The sequence below is a fragment of the Sceloporus undulatus genome, chromosome 3, assembly GCF_019175285.1.
Source record: "Sceloporus undulatus isolate JIND9_A2432 ecotype Alabama chromosome 3, SceUnd_v1.1, whole genome shotgun sequence".
Taxonomy (NCBI): domain Eukaryota; kingdom Metazoa; phylum Chordata; class Lepidosauria; order Squamata; family Phrynosomatidae; genus Sceloporus; species Sceloporus undulatus.
This window is the reverse complement of record NC_056524.1, coordinates 33333609-33350441: the sequence shown is the minus strand read 5'-3', so window position 1 is coordinate 33350441 and position 16833 is coordinate 33333609.

Sequence of the window (16833 nt, the reverse complement as noted above, 5' to 3'; positions counted from 1 at the left end):
CAGTCTGTTTCCAGCCAAAATGAAATTAGTGTGTCGTTTGTTTGGCACCCAGAACTTTCTGACAAACAAAACTAAATGTCTCACCAAATAACAATTTCCAGAATTCATAGCATTGGTAGATGGCTGCCAAAGTGGTGCAAACTGGGTTATTTCTGCAGTGTAGGTGCAGCCCTCCTCTGTCTCTCTCTCTCTCTCTGGCTGCATCTGCACTGCAGAATGTCTGGTTGGAAAACACTTTAACTGCCGTGACTCAATGCTGACAAGAAGCTGAAGTCTCACAAAAGCGAATCCCAAGCACTGAGCCATGGCAGTTAAAGCAGTGCAACGATAGTTTGTGAGACACTTAGCCTTCCCTGTCAGAGAGATCTGGTGCCAAAACAAAACTAACAAAAACTACAATCACCAGATCCCACAGCACTGAGCCATAGGCAGTTAAAGCGTGTCAAAACAGACATTTCTGCAATGCAAATGCATGCTTTCTCTCTTTTTCTGTCTTTCTAGCTGCATCCACACTGCAGGAAAACCAGTTTGACCACTTTAACTGCCATGGCTCCATGCTATCAAATTTGGAATGCTGTCAGTATGGAGCCAGGGCAGTTCAAGCAGCGCCAACCAAACCTTATTTCTGCAGTGCGGATGCAGCACCCCTCTCTCTCTCTCTCTCTCTCTGGCTGCCTCCACACTGCAGAAATAATCCCGTCTGATACGCCTTTGACTGCCCTGGCTCCATGCTATGGAATTCTGGGAACTGTTGCTCTGTGAGCCATTTAGCCTTCTCTGTCAGAGAGCTCTTGACGCCGCAATATTGCAATTCTCCAGGACTCCAAAGCGGGTGTCAAAGCGGGTTATTTTGCAGTGTGGATGCATCCTTCCCTCTCTCTCTCTCTCTCTTTTGGAAGGATAGGATGGAGGAGGGGGAAAGACCCTTTACCTCTTGAAGTACCCTTTCAGCTGCACCTTCCTGGCCGTCGAGGCGGAGGAGCCTCGCTGATGACGGTGAAGCCCCTCCTCCTGTCCCGCTGCTTCGGAGGGGCTGAGGAGGAGGAGGCGAGGGGGCGTCGTGCTCCCCGTGCTGGAGCTGGAGGGGCGCGGGTGGAGGGCCAGGAGCTGGCGGAGGGGGAGGACCGCCATCTCGCAGTTGCACGTCCTCAGGCCCTGCAGCTCCCCCGAGGAGACCGAGGCCAGGCTGGGGCGCAGCAAGCCTCCCCACGCCGACGCCGCGCCGCCATTGTGGAAGGAAGGGAAAGGGAGCTGGCTCTGAGGGAACTGAGGGAAAGGGAGGCCGGCCCAGAGAGAAAAGAAAAAGAGCTCAGGCGGAGCTCCTCCTCTGGAGGAGGAGGAGGAGGAGGTGTGTACTCGTGTTGTTGTTGTTGCTGCTGCTGTTGTGTGCATCAAGTCCCTTCAGACTCATAGCCACCCTGAGGCGGTGAAACAGAAGAGTTGGAAGAGAGCCCAAGGCAAGGGCCATCCAGGAAAAGGGAGAGGAACAATGACTGAGGAAGTATGCCTTCTCCAGGCACAGAGGCTGTTTCTTCACCAAACACACATCATTAAAACTGGGCTTGCCACTTCATTTCCATACACACAAGGATTTTGGATTTGAATTGAATGACAGTCTCACACACCACATGGCACAACACACACACACACACACACACACACATATATATACTGTTTTTGACTTCCACTCCACCCATGCATCTGAGGGGAAGCCCTAAAACTTATGCTGCCACTTCTTCCTTTCAAGTTAGTCTCAAATGTGCTACAAGATCTCTCTGCACACTGATTCTGCAGACTAACACGGCTAGATCTTTAACTGAAGCTGCCCTACTTTGGCTACATGATGAAGAAAAACGATCATTGGGAAAGGCATTGGCGCTAGGAAAGGTGGAAGGCCGTAGAAGGAGAGGAGACACATGCCAGATTGTCAGACTCACGCCCGGGAGGACATGGGCCTGGGCTTGCGTTTGAGGATGGGTTCTTAGGATCTCTCATCCCACGGATGCTGTGAGTCCAGGTTGACAGCAACAAAAGAGCACTGGTGTGGTGTGATAAGTGGAGGTTATAAAAAGATGTGGCCTCACCCTTACTATCGGAGACATAACCCCTCAGGTCAGGCCCACTGGGAATTCTGTGTCCATTCTGGGCACCACATTAAAAAAGACATTGAAAACGAGCTGTCCCAGGAGAGTGACTAAAATGGTGAAGAAGGGTCTGGAACCATGCCCTCTGGGGAAAAAACTCAGGGAGCTGGGGATGTTTAGCCCGAGAAAGAAGGTTAAGAGGTGATAGATAGCCCTGTTTAAATATTTTGAAGGGATGTCATATGAGGAGGGGCAAGCTTGTTTTCTGTGCTCCACGAGATAGGATCCAGAAGCAGTGGATGCAAACTCAGGAAAAAGAGATTCCACCTCAACATTAGGAGGAACTTCCTGACAGTAAGGTGTTCGTAGTGGAACACACTCCCTCGAGTGTAGTGGAGTCTCCTTCCTTAGAGGTCTTCAAACAGACTCTGGATGGCCATCTGTTGGGATGCTTTGATTGAGATTTCCCGCATGGCAGGGGGTTGGACTGGATGGCCTTTGTGGTCTCTTCCAACTCTATGATTCTAGGACTCAGCCAGTTGTTGAATCAAAAAAAATCCGTGTTTTACTTCCAAGCACAATGAAGTGAATCAGGGAATGGAACCATTATGTTCAGCTGTGGAGATCTCCTGCAGGGACGTAGCCAGGATTTTAGGAAGGGAGGTCCAGACTAAGTGCCACCATTATAATGGGGCTGGGTGCGGCGGCAAAGCAGCATGCACCATTCATTTTCTTTTAATGGAAGGGGGTGGAACCAAGAACCCCCCCCCCCGGTTACATCCTGTTCTCTGGCTTTGCATTGTCTGTGTCTTTCCTCTCATGGAGCCTTTGCCATATGCAAAGTATGTTTGTGAGAAGAGAGAAAAATGTATGGGCAGCTTGATCCTAACCACCAGTAGATGCTACTGAGGCTTTTTAGGACTATTGTGCCTTTTATTAGAAACTTCCCCCTTGGAATTTTCTTCTTCTAAGCCTTCATGTTAAGTGCTCCTTTTCACATTACTGGTGCATTATGTTACTGGTCAGTATCTTTATAAATAGGGTGTCTGTGTTCAGCATTACAAGGTGGCAGGAACATCCTCTCATGAAAGCATTCTGAAGCATTCACTATAAATGACAGGTGTTCTGTAGTAGCAGTTAGAAAGTTTGACTGTTTAGTTTAAAAACAGCATAAAAACCACTCTCGACAATTTTTATGAATTTAAAATATGGGCTGATTGCTTTAATATACACATATTGTGTCTTATATTTCTTTTAAACTGATGTTACATGTTTTTAACTGGTTTATGTGTTTTAACTTATAATATGTAAGAATGATGATGACGACGACGACGATAATATAAAGGCTACAGAAGACTCAACTCCAAATCCATGCTTGGCCACAAAACTTGCCGGATAACCTTTGTCAAGTCACTATCTCCCCTCTGTCTCATAGGGTTATTGCAAGATAAGAGTGGAGGGTGGAGAGAAAAAGCAGAGGTCCTTGGAGGACATCGATTAAAATGGAAAATCAGATTCACATTAATACATCACGTCTTGTAACAAACATCTGTAATGCACATGGGGGAAAAAATACTGCAGTTACAGAGTTCATGGAATTTTATTGCAACACTTTCTGGAGACAGAACATAGTTTAGTGACCTCAACTTGACTTTACTAACAAGAGTTAAACCTAAATATACTTTTTTTTAGAACTGAGAGAGTCCTTTTGTGTTCTCAATATAGATTTATGTCTTTGCCCCCAGCTCTGATTTTAATATAGCTTTTACAGCAGAACTGATCTCATTTATTTGGCCATGTGCCAATTATTGATGGAATATTCACCCATTTGTGTTAATGAGGGGGATTGTGGTAAAGAGAAGCAAGAGTGCGGAGCTATGCACTGAAGAAAACTTCTGCTTAAGATAACACACTCTGAACACCTGGAGTATATAACATACCTGAGAATCCTGGATCACTGGTACATGTTTGATAGAGATTTATTTCTTCTCAGTTTAATCACCTACACAGCCATTAGAAATGCACATATATAATTGCTTTAATGCACATCCATTTGTTTTAATACAAGCAAAAGAGGGCACAATGTGGATTACAACCAAACATGGATATAAGCCCAGCCCTACAGTTAGATTGACACAGTTCCTTCAGGTGGCAAGTGTGGAGACTTGTGAAGAAGACAGCTGTGTGTTTCCTTATTTTGGAGGATGGGAGTTGTGTGCTCCAGGTGACCTAACATGCCTATCCCCTTCAGGTGTGTTGGAGGATATTGTCCCATTACTAGTGGTGAAATAAATTTTGGATGCCACTCCAGACAGCTTCTATAAGTAAATGGAGAAGAGAGTACCCTCATGATCTTAACTTCTGGTGGTAAAATGTTCCAAACCAGTGTTTCAGCCACTTGTAGAACAGTAGACTTTGTGTTGTACATCCACTCTACAAGACACAACATTTATTTTCAGGGGAAAGAGAAAGTTCTGCTGATAAGGTTGACAGGAGGTATGTGTACAGACCAACCAATGGATCATAGAGTGGACCTATATTGTTTGTCTCAGTGTTACCTAATGTTGTTCCAGCAAAACATAGCCATGATTCACAAGGAGATTTTAGAGATACAGTTTGGTGTTATAGACAACAATTCTACACCCAAGCCTCCTAGATTACCCAATACTTGCATGGACCCATGTCAACAAGACAGAAGTCAGGGTGGAGCAATGCTTCCATTCCTTTTACCTCTCCTCTGCTGCTTTTCTTTCTTGTAAAAACAAACCCCTTACCAGTAAAACCAGTGAAAGGAAATTGGGGTGGTTCCAGAGGAGGCCTGAATCACACCATCATGCTGCCTCATTCACTAAATTTTACAGGGGCTCCAGACGTCATCCACCATTCATAAGCCTCCCTTGTTTTTCCACTGTGTATTTTCTTTCACTGGAAAATCCATTAGGAAGAAAAAGATGGAATAGCTGTACAGTGCTTCCTGATTACTCTCCATCTGGAAACACTCTTAATTTATGCCAGGCCCATGACTGGCAAAAATTTCCAACCAGTTTAGGGGCATGTTTAGAATCAGGATGGTGGTAGATCCTTTGGACTAACAGCCTCTTCCAGACACTTTCCCTCTTATCTAACAGCAGAGAGTGCCTTAGATGTTAGGGGGAAGATATACCAATATCCTTCAGAGGAAATCCAGTATGTTCCTGAAAAATTAAGGGCCATTGGGCTAAGTCCAATTGTTAAATCCAAATTAAATCAATGAAAGACAGAGACGTGGTACTTCTAACAAGTCCCATTGGTTCAAGGGATTTATTTGAGTTGGATTGAGCCCATAGGATTCCATCAGAATTCATATTATATTAGGCCATTGAAATAAATGGGGCTAAATTACATACCACTGATTTCGGTCATGCATGGCAACCTTGAATAAAGAGATACAACCTAATCTTATCACATTTTATACAGAAGTAACTTTTGGTTTGATTTATATAACTTGCATACAGATTCATGGCTTAGTCCCCTTAATTGGTATAGTACCAGACATTTTGGGGCAACAATACATTTTGTCTGTAACCTGGCCAAAAACATTTTGTCTGAGATGGAGGAGCAGATGGAGGGAATTTGAGCACAATGGGTTGCAGAAGTATTTACATACACCCTTGACTACTCCACATTTTGTTTTTTACAGCCTAGAACTGTAATGGTTTTCATTTGTATTGTTACCCCTTGATGTTTGCAAGACACTTGACACTATAAAGGTGTAAAACAGGATGACTGTCCATTTTTAGGCTGAACATTTTTCATTGCTGAAATGCTGAAGCTGAATTGGGTGGATGGGTGGGTGTGTTTGTGTAATGGGCTACATATAGACTTCAAGCTACACATTCCTATCCCTGTTTTAATTAAAGGCATATTGATATTTTCAAGCCACACTGATGTCCATGTTCAACTTGATTTAAGCACCTCAGTAACAGTCACTTTATGAAGTCGAAGGCTTTAATGGCTGGCATCCATTGTTTTTTGTGGGTTTTTCAGGCTATGTGGCCATGTTCTGGAAGAGTTTATTCCTGACATTTCACCAGCATCTGTGGCTGGCATCTTCAGAGAATGCGAAACGTCAGAAATAAACTCTTCCAGAACATGGCCACATAGCCTGAAAAACCCACAAAAAACTAATTCACTTTACTGTACTTTTACAGGCTTCAACTCATTGATGCTGTGCACAAGTATCGGAGCTCATAGTAAATGAGTAGCTCCTGTATGTAGAGACGTCCTGTGTAGCACCTTTGAGACTAAATAAAAGAAAGAAGTTGGCAGCATGATTTTTGTAGACTTCAGTCTACTTCCTTAGAAGCTTCTGATGGGGTGGAAGCCAGGGTCAGACATATATATGCCATAGGCATATGAGAATGTAAATTCAGATTCAAAATCCTTTGTGTATGGAATAGCAAGTCCAGTTTTAATGATGGTTATTTGAGGACAAAGACATAGCCATTGAGTATGGAAATGAGGTGGCAAGTCCAGTTTGGCCTTGAAAACTAGCCTGTAGGTGGAGAGAATAGGTGAGTATAGGACGCTCCTATGAGGATGGAGTCAAATAGTGTTGAAATGTGTGTAGTGAGCCAGGAAGCCATTGTCCCTGATCAGTCCATTGCTGAGGGACTGTAGTTTATGGATGAATTTCAACTCTGCTGTTTCTCTTTCTAATCTGCCTTTTGTAGTTCTTTTGTTCCCAAGCAACCAAGCTGAAATATGAGAGAAAGAAGGCTCTTTGCATGCTTATGGATGATCAGCTGAACTGAACTTGTACAACCTGTAAGAAAATGCAGCCGTTTGCATTACAATATTTGTAATTGCTCTAAGAGAATCTGGTCTGAGTCTAACCACAGACCTCACAATGTGTGGACTAATGATGATTGCCTTATCCCATATAATTTGCCCTGGACACTCAGGTCCTCTGGGAAATATTTGCTCCAACTGGCCAGAACCAGACTAGTAACAGTTCCCCAGAGGATTATTTTATTTTATTATATTATTTTATTATATTATTTTGTCTGCTGCCCTCAGATTATGGAATGAACTGCCGGAAGAGACAACTGGAAACACTGACTGCATTTAAAATCTCGTTAAAGATATATCCCTTCCTGCAGGCCTACCCAGTCAATTTTAAATCATGACTTTTTAATTTGTATATGTGCTCTTATGAGTGTATTTTAATGGCTATATAGTATTATATTTTAATTGTGGTTGTATGTGTTTCTAATTGTATTTTGTACAACAGTTGTATGTTGTACCCAGCCTCAAGCCATGAGGAGAAGCAGGAAATAATTGTTGTTGTTGTTGTTGTTGTTATTGTTTCTCTCCCTCTGGATGAAGGTTTCTAGAGAAACTGAATGCTTGCACAGTTCTGCAGCATTTGGTTATTGTCAAACTGTAAAGTTATGACATTTGAAGAAAGATCTTTTAAGATTATGCTAGTAAATTGTAGCAGACACTAAAGCAATGCTATCTGCTTATATAAACACTATGGCTAAAATCTGGCACAAAGCTAGGCACACTTAAATCATTTTGATCCATATACCTCAGTTCTTTATTCTGTGGTATTGACAGAACTGGTTTGGTAGAAATTCTTCCCAAAGTTTAAGGAAAAAACCAAAAACCCACCAGCTTTTTCCACCCTGGAAATTCTTGGATTGGGTGAGTCTGCTAAAGCCTGTGTTAGTTTAACCTTTCATTAAATGAACGCAAATCTTGCAGAACTTTCATTGTAAGTTGTGACAAATGTTGAGTAGTGATGGTGATGGTGTTCTAGTACTGAAAAGAAGCTTGTTTACAGTGAATGTTCAACCACAAGATGGGGAAAGTGGAGATGCTGACCAGAAATTATCCTGAAACTCAGCTTTGTCAAAACAGGATGTCAGAAGTGGCTGGACATGGAGAATATGCTGGTATTACTCATCGCCCCCCTTTCACTCCTGCAGTCCCACAGGAATTAGTCACCATGGAGATTTGCTTATTTTCTTCTGGAGTGACTCACAAATGGAACTTGCAACACTGCAAAGAATTTAGATGAGATACTTAAAAAATAGCACTTAATTTAGCACATCTTGTTTATTACTTCTATTGCTTTTTATTCTTGTTGCTGCTTTACTTCTTTTTATACATTCCTGAATAGAATGTATACATTAATATTCTGGAATAGAATGGCTTATAAGTGGTTGCAGAAATACAGTGCACCCTTGCCTTAGGCGGGGGATCTGTTCTTCACCCCCCACCCTGTAAAGTAAATACCGCATATGCTTGAGCCTCAATGAAAATAATGGGGCTTGTGCACATGGTGCACCGTGGGTGCACACACCATTGCCTTTTTTGCCTGAAAGCCGTGTATAGTGTGCCCACATATGATGCAGGCACAATGTACAGATGATTTGAGGACTGATTAATATTCAGTTGGACCTCCATACCCACAAATTCTTTATCCATGGATTCAACCATCCATGAAAGTATTTTTAAAAAATCCAAAAACCAAACCTTGATTTTGCCATTTTGTATAAGGGGCACCATTTTACTATGGCACTGGTTTTAATGGGACTTCAGCATCCACAGATTTTGATATCCACAGGGGGTCCTGGAACCAGTGGATACCAAGGGCCCACTGCACTCACAGTAAAGTTTTATAAGCCCCATGACATCCAAATGTATTAAATGTTTTTCATGTGTATGTATGTGTGTGTAAAAATTATTTAGCTAGAACACTGAAGCCATCTTCCAAGTCAGCTCCCTCCTCAGTATGACATCCCTTCCCTTCCAGGAACATCTTTTTATTTTAGTCAAAAGAAGCATCTTTAGTAAATTAGCATTTCACCTATGAAATAGATTTGAGTTCCCCCACCACCACACTTTTCAACACTAAAAAATATCGTTTGTTTAAAACCAGAATTGGATTTCTGGCTGTATTCCTGGTTTTCACCCATTTTTTCAAAGTTTGTGTGGGCTCCTGGAAGGTTCAAAGAGCAGAATAATGGTCCTTGTGCCAACTACAGTCTCCCACCTGTAATATGTACAGTGACTGGTTTGTTTAATCAGAGGTTATGGTTTGTTTTGTGAAAAACAATCTAAAGAAGCTGCAAAAGCACCAGCTCCTGTAGTAAAAGTGGATGGCTTTAGCCCTTTTTATATTGGCTGTATAACTGTTACCTCTAGGAATGCTATTTACATTTTTGTACATCATAAATGTTTGCCTCTCCCCAGACAGCTCATGACTTGCTGGCTCAGCCCAAGAAATGTTGCTGCCGGGTGACTATGAGTCTCACTGCTTCTATTCCATTCCATGTACACAAAACAACTGCCTGGTAATTAATTCTTTCAGTGCTTGGGAAGTTTCTTTTTCAAAAAAATAATTTGATCCCTTTAATCACTATAGTGTTTGAAAGTTAATATGTTATCATTACAGTATTTATGTATGTATTTATTTTGTTGACTTTAATTGCCGCACTTTTCTCCCATGATGTAAAGCACTTTATTATTGGGGGTGGGGGTCAATGCAGCAGCAACCTACAAGAGAATAATAGAATCCCCATGAGTCAGTTTTCATTCTACTCTTTCATTCCTGATAAGGGGGAAATATGTAGTTTACTTTAATCTGAAATAGGTTTATCCCAAACTCTGAAACATGTGGAGAAACTTACCACAGTCACTCCAGGGAATGGCTATAATTATTGTTTTCAGAAATTCAGAAATGTTAGCTCTCTTTTAGAGATGCAGCTGTCTCCCAGCGCCACCATCTGGAATCTTCCCGAGAGGTGGGAAAGGAACCACTGTAGAACAGTGCCTCCGATACCCAACTCCCTCAGGCGTTCCAGAAGGATACCATGGTCGATGGTATCGAAGGCTGCTGAGAGGTCCAAGAGCACCAACAGGGTCACACTTCTCCTTTCGATGCCCAGACAGAAATCATCGACTAAGGCAACCATGGCAGTCTCAACTCTGTATCCTGTCCTGACTCCAGTTTGACATGGATCCAGAAAATCAGTTTCTTCCAAGACAGCTTGTAGTTGATTGGCAACCGCCCTCTTGATCACTTTGCTCAAGAATGGTAACAAAGACACTGACCTATAGTTGTTTCTATCGAGGGGGTCCAGGGAAGGTTTGTTTAACAATGGTCTAAACCACTGCCTCTTTAAGGCAAGAAGGCAGGATTACTGCTTTGAATTTGCATAACCAGAATGCAAATTAATATGCATAATTATAACAATTTGTATAATATGCAAATTATATGCTCTGATATGGACTGGAATATGGCAACCCTACTTACAGTGGAAGTAGATAGCAAATATGAGATCTACTCCCAACTCAAAGTGATCCCACACAATGTTCACCCTTTTCTGTATACCCCCCAAGCCTAATATAGAGCTAAGGAAGATGCTCACTTATAGAGATATATGCATGTGTAAGACCACCTTATGCTTGTGTATGCATTTCTATAGTCATTGCAGGGGTTGGTATTCTCTTCCTCCCTCCACGACATCTGAAGCCTGCTCCTGGACTCACCATTATGCTGCCATAGCTTTCCCCAGCCAGTCCATTGCAAAGAAACATCTGACTGTGGCGCGTTACAGTGTAACAGAAATTTCAGGAAACTTAGATTTCTAGGATTGGCAGAGCAATAGGAATTCGCAAGAGGACCTAGTAATTGAAAATCCATAAGTTTATTTCCAGTTGTCGACAAAGGAAAACAATGAACTCAGAGGAATTCAAGTTCCAAAAAGCTGAGGCCCCGAACAAGACAAAATGGCTCTTTTTATATTATTCAAGACAAAGAAGCTTCTTCAATACACCTGATTGGCTAATTACAATTTAAACATACAGAATTCTTACAATCAGAACAGAAATACATGCATACATTAAAACTGCATCATCACTCCTTACCCCCTCCTTTAGGAATTCAGTGGAATTCATCCTAACCTTGCTTCTGAATGTCCTTATCTCAGTAGTTTATGTTGTCTTTTTACTGGTGCCAGCTTCCATCTAGGTCAAAATGCACTCACTATTCCTTTGCTCTAGTTTTTCTAAACTCCAAGCCTTTATTTCAAAAACCATCTCTCTGGCTGACAAAGGTGACTCCATCTTTCTATAGTTTTTTATTTCAAAAAGGAATTTCCTCCTTGGCGCCTCTCTTTGCTGCACAGCTGTGCCGCAGTATACAAATTGCGCGGTGCAGCTGCGCAGCAAAGAAGGAGCGTAAAAAAGTGGCTCCTTCTTGCGGTATCGCAAAGCCCCAAAGACGGCGCTGTTACGTTGCAGCTGTGCAGCTCCATCTGGAAGCTGCGCAGCTGTGATGTGACAGATACGCACACCGTATGTATGGCGCTGTGCAACTGCGGCGCATGCATGACGTGCTAGGGTTGTGGGGCTTGTGCATGCGCCGCCCCAAGGCAACCCTAGCACGTTGTGGACGCGCTGCAAAGGGCCCGTCTGTAACACGCCTGTGTTTCCATAGCTAGATGCAGACTGAAGATATCAGCTGCTGAGACATGTAAAAACATGAGGAGGTGATGACAGGCTAACAATGCAAAATTAAGACCAGAAAACTAAGACGTAGGGAGCGCTAGCATGGTGTAGTGGTTTGAGTGTTGGACTATGACTCTGGAAACCAGGCTTTGAATCCAGGCTCAGCCATAGAAACCCACAGGGTGACCTTGACCAAGTCACACTCTCTCAGTTTCAGATGATGGCAATGATAAACCCTCTCTGAAGAAACTTGCCAACAAAACCCCTTGACCTTAGGGTCATCATACCGGTATGTTGGAAACAACTTGAAGGCACACAACAACAACAACAAATACCAACATGTATTAACCTTAAATAATACATAATGCAAAAAAAAATCTACAGATTTATGTATAATCTGTAAATATTTCAAATAGCAAAATATAAATATCTTAGTGTTTTACAAATATAGGTCCATGCTTCTATCATAAACTTGTAGGGTAAGATGTCATCACCTCCTCGTGTTTTTTCTTGTTTTTCTTATTTCTCAGAGGTAGATGCTAAGGTATTATACCCACTTTATGCATCACCTGCTGAGACCATATTGGAACTCAACAGTGGACTATGTTCTCGATCTGTATTTAAGTTTGGAGATATAGCCAAATGCTTCTACAATCCTCCTTTGCTCTCTACCAGCAACAGAATGGCACACACTGCTCGTGGTATTGCTGTCCAACAATAAGTCCTGGGGCTGTTGACAAGGGAGCTGTAGCGGAGTTCTACTTGTGAAACTTTTATGCTGTATCCAGCGATGTGGGATTTTGGCCCACAGTCTGGCCTGTACTCCCTTAAACCAGTTTTCTGCCATCAGTAATAGAGGAGGACTAGAGAAGTCTCAGTTTCAGTCCTTCTTGCTTCTGTACATGGAGATGTGCACCATCATGTCCTTTACCACAAGCTGAAAAATGCCTTGGGCTAGCCCTGACCAAAAAAGGCACTTCTTGTTATTTTGTGCCTCCATTTCATTTTTGACTTATGGAGACCTTAAGGCCTAAACATAACAGAATGCAATAATTTTAATCCCAAATTTAACCTGTGAGAAAAGGAAAGCTTGACACAGGAGTCAGTGAATGTTGTGTGTCAGCTCAGGGCTAGAAATGGGACTGACATGTATTTTGAACCCTGTGTACTTTGCTGGTCAATGACCGAATAAACTTTTACATTACAACCCTGTGTACATGAGTAAAAATGTGCTGGACCAATGTTTGGGGTTGATTCTCAGCACCTTATATAGTTTCTTTAACCTGTGGATGAAAACACAGAACGAATTCACTGTCCAACTGATAGAGAAGCCCTTTGTATGAGGGAGATGTGCAGCCCAAAGTTCATTCCAGTGCAAGTGATAAATGGGTTTGATTCCAACTCTCTCAAACTCAGGCCATTTTTGGATCCCAGTACAGCAAGGTTGTGTGGAACTGACATTTTGTTTTTACTTATATTCCACTCCAAGTCATTGGCTCAGAGAAACTCACAACATCTTTTAAAATTTCAATATTTTTCCCCAATGAGGATCACACAATCTATACTGTACGTTAATAATTCCTTGTTTGGTGTGAATGCTTAATGTATCTTGCAGTGAAAGGTTCTTTAAGATGCTTCAAAGAGAACATTTACATTTTTTGCTCATTTAGACTTGGCAAGTCTTCACAGAAATAATCCATACCACCTTGAGCTGCAAGAACTGTAGTAGTTCACATAAACCCATTTAGCATTTTACATTTGTCTTGCATTTTGTTTGAAGATGTGTGTGCATGTTTTCCCCCTTCATTCTAGTGCTTTTAAGCTCTTTGGACGCCTTGTCTCCCATGTGTATATTGCAAAGCAAAGCTGACAACCATATGCTTTAAATTTTAAATGGAGGGTGAGGAAGCAACAAGGAGATAAATTCCATAATAGTGGTACCATCAGTAATAATACTGCCATCTGCTGGTTAAAATTACCTTAGCATACAGAAAGAAAAATAAAAATGGTACAAACATTTGAAAAAAAAACTGGTCTGTACAATCTAAGACTTGTCCACATTCTGTGCTCCCAGATGAATACTGATTTGGGGATGCAGGAAACTGGAAGGACTGCCTGTTAGATTCTACGGCCGCTCCAGAAAAATGAAAGAAATAAAAAACAAATGAAATAAAGAATAAGAATATATTCTTATACAGTTCTGGACCCCTCTGCGTAAAACAAAAAATGTGTATGCTCGAGCCTCATTGCTCATGCTTGCGGCGGCACACAGTGGCGGTAATGGCGCACGCGCCACAGGCGCACACACCATTGTTTCTTCCGGCACATGGAAACCAGTGTATAATGCGCCCACATATGACGCAGGTGCACTGTATATACTCCTAAATACCATTAACCTGTAAGACATAGGGTAGGCCTCTTAGGGGCTCTGTCATAGAAATAAGGGCTCTGTGAGTCAAAAAGGTTGGGAACTCCTGGATTAGACCAAGGTCAATATATTCCAGCAACCAGCTGTCAATAAACTGAGTATGAAGCTGATGACACTATTCTGTGGCTTTGTCCAGCATCCAACTAGGTATGGAGCCAGGGTTAGTGTTCAGCTTAAGCATAGGTAAACCTCTGCCAGGATTGTCCCTAACATTAGAGAAGATAAGGTGATCTCCCTAGGCAGATTTTGTGTGCTATGGAAATGCAGCAAATTTTTGTTACTATCGGGTGTCACCCCACTTCTGTGTGTAACCCGATGTGGTCTGCACTGCCCACATCCCCACCAGTAATGCTACTGGCTAGAACTCATAACTGCAGTTTTGAATGTGGAACCTAGATTTGCATATACATCGCTGATTCATATTTACGGTTCCTATATATTCACTAACAGTAGGGAATACTTAAGGATCATAAACGTTTCCCCAATCCTGATTTACTGGGCAGCAATAGCCTGGAGCAGCGGAGGGCTGTTCTCCTGTCAAATTAGGGGGCAGCCAATTGGTGTTTCAGGTTTGCAGACCGGTAAGCTTTTGCATGACACACAAGCATCAGTTTACAATTTGGTAAACTTGTCGTATCATGCAGGAATTTGGGATTTCATACTGGCAAGCTTTTGCACAGTGCAGGCACTCCGGTTAGTAGAGTAGCTAATGTTTGCATGGAATGTGGCCTCTGAGACCTTCCTCAAATTTGAATTTGACCCTTCCCAGATTTAGGATTTGAAAAGGGTTCTCTGTCCTTGCTCTAGGGCCAGGTAAAATTACTCAAAGGGGAAAAACAGAACAATCTCCTCAGTTGTTTTCTGTCTTCCTGGTTTGGGAACCAGATGACCAGGTGTGTTTTCTTTTCAAGATGGAATGATCCCCATCTAGAAATTGCTGCTGTCCCGCTCTTGTTTACTCACAAGTAATCTAGTAATCTTTGAGATTAGGCTCAACAACAGTGGGGGAGTGAGAATGATAGTGGTGGTTAGATTGGAACAGGGTTATGAGTGTATGAAAGTCTGTGTGTATGTGAGTTTCCCTCTACAGCAGGCCTCTTAGACTACAGTGGTTTTCTTTTTAAGGGTTGCTGTTTGGAAAATTGCTTTATAAATGCCTGCTTGGATGGTGAACTTTATTTTAAACCAGGTGTGGATATGTTGACCAAATGTTGTTGGACTGCAACTCTTAGCATTCCTGAGATCTGCTCCCACCTCACAGTGATCCGATACAACAAAGCCAAGACTTTTCTGTGGTGACTCAGGGCTCATTCCCACTTTGCGATTCGCTTTTGCTCCATGTTGGTGAATCGACTCCAAAAGGTCTGTTGTTCCTACTATGAAAGCAGACTTTTTCATTATTCCCTTGAAATTGCTTCTTTTCTTAATTTTCACATTAACTTCATGAAACTATGTACATGTAAATGAATTTAGGCTGTGTGTATGATATTGTAATTGAAAGATATAATTTCAGTTTTGCTAGTTGTTTATGTCACAACTATTGCCATTACATTCAATGGTATATGGGAATTACAATTTATGTGTAACATTAGTACATTAAAAATTACTAAAGATACTATATGGTGTGATATGGGAGGAGGTCAGTAGGAGCTGACACCAGGTGACGCCACTGAAGATGGCTGTGAAATCTATTCTCCCCCCACCCAACCAAGTGATTCTAATTGTATGAGAGGATAGGTGATGTACAGACCGGCATTTTGTACTGATCTGTGGGCGGAACCATGATGCAGCGTTCTCACGCTGGACGCTGTGACTCTGCCCCCATCACATCATGATGCCGCATGCCCTTCTAGACTGTGCACAGCATCATGGTGTGGCCCTGGCGCTGCATCTAGATGATACAGTGCCAAAAGGGCATCACCACGCCATGCTGCCAAGGCTACGACACCCTTTAGAGGGTGCAAAAATGAGTTGCTTTTTTAGGCTCCTTTTCTGCGCTCTCCGTAGGCTGAGTCACGCGGTTGCTGCGGCACTGATCCAGCCACTAAAGGGGCGCTAGATGCCGTCCATCTGTATAGCCCTACATCTGAGTAGGGCTTAAACATGTGTTATCTCTTTCCCTTTGCTGGAAACCAGACAGGTGATTGTGGACCTAATCCTAAATTTATAGTTTTGTAAAATCCAGAACTTAAGCCTTGTCTACATCGGCCAAAAAGCCTGTTCCCCCCTTTTCTGGTGTCATTCTGTTTAGATGACACACATCCCAAACCCTAGTTCTGGTGTGAGCAGTTTGGACAAGGTCTGACACGTTTTGCACCAGAACGTGGGTTTAACACCCAGTTATCTGTTACTACAGATCTTCCAGGAGGATCCAGATCCCTCTGTTCCTGTGCCACTGTGGCTGTCTGTATGGGTATTGTGCAGAGCCACCTGGCATGTCTACCACCACCAAGGGCCATTCATTCTGAGGTCAGTACTTAAAGATCTGCACTGGCTGCCTATTATTTATTATTATTAGAACAAGGTGCCCATCCTTCTGTTCATTGCTGGGTGCCTTGTTCTGACCTCACAGAAGTGAGTGACCTGCCATGACAGTGGATGTGCCAGGTGGCTCAAAAGTATGTCCATGCAGACAGCCACCTCGGCGAGGTAAAAGGAGCAGTTTGGGGCAGCTGTGGGGCCAGGATACTCAGGGCTCCCTCCCCCCCTCCAAGTATTCTGACCAGTGCAGACAAGGCCTTAGCCTTACTAGAAAAAATTAACATGCTAGATGAAGCATTTGAGTGAACAGATTATACTTTTGAAGATACTTTATTCAGT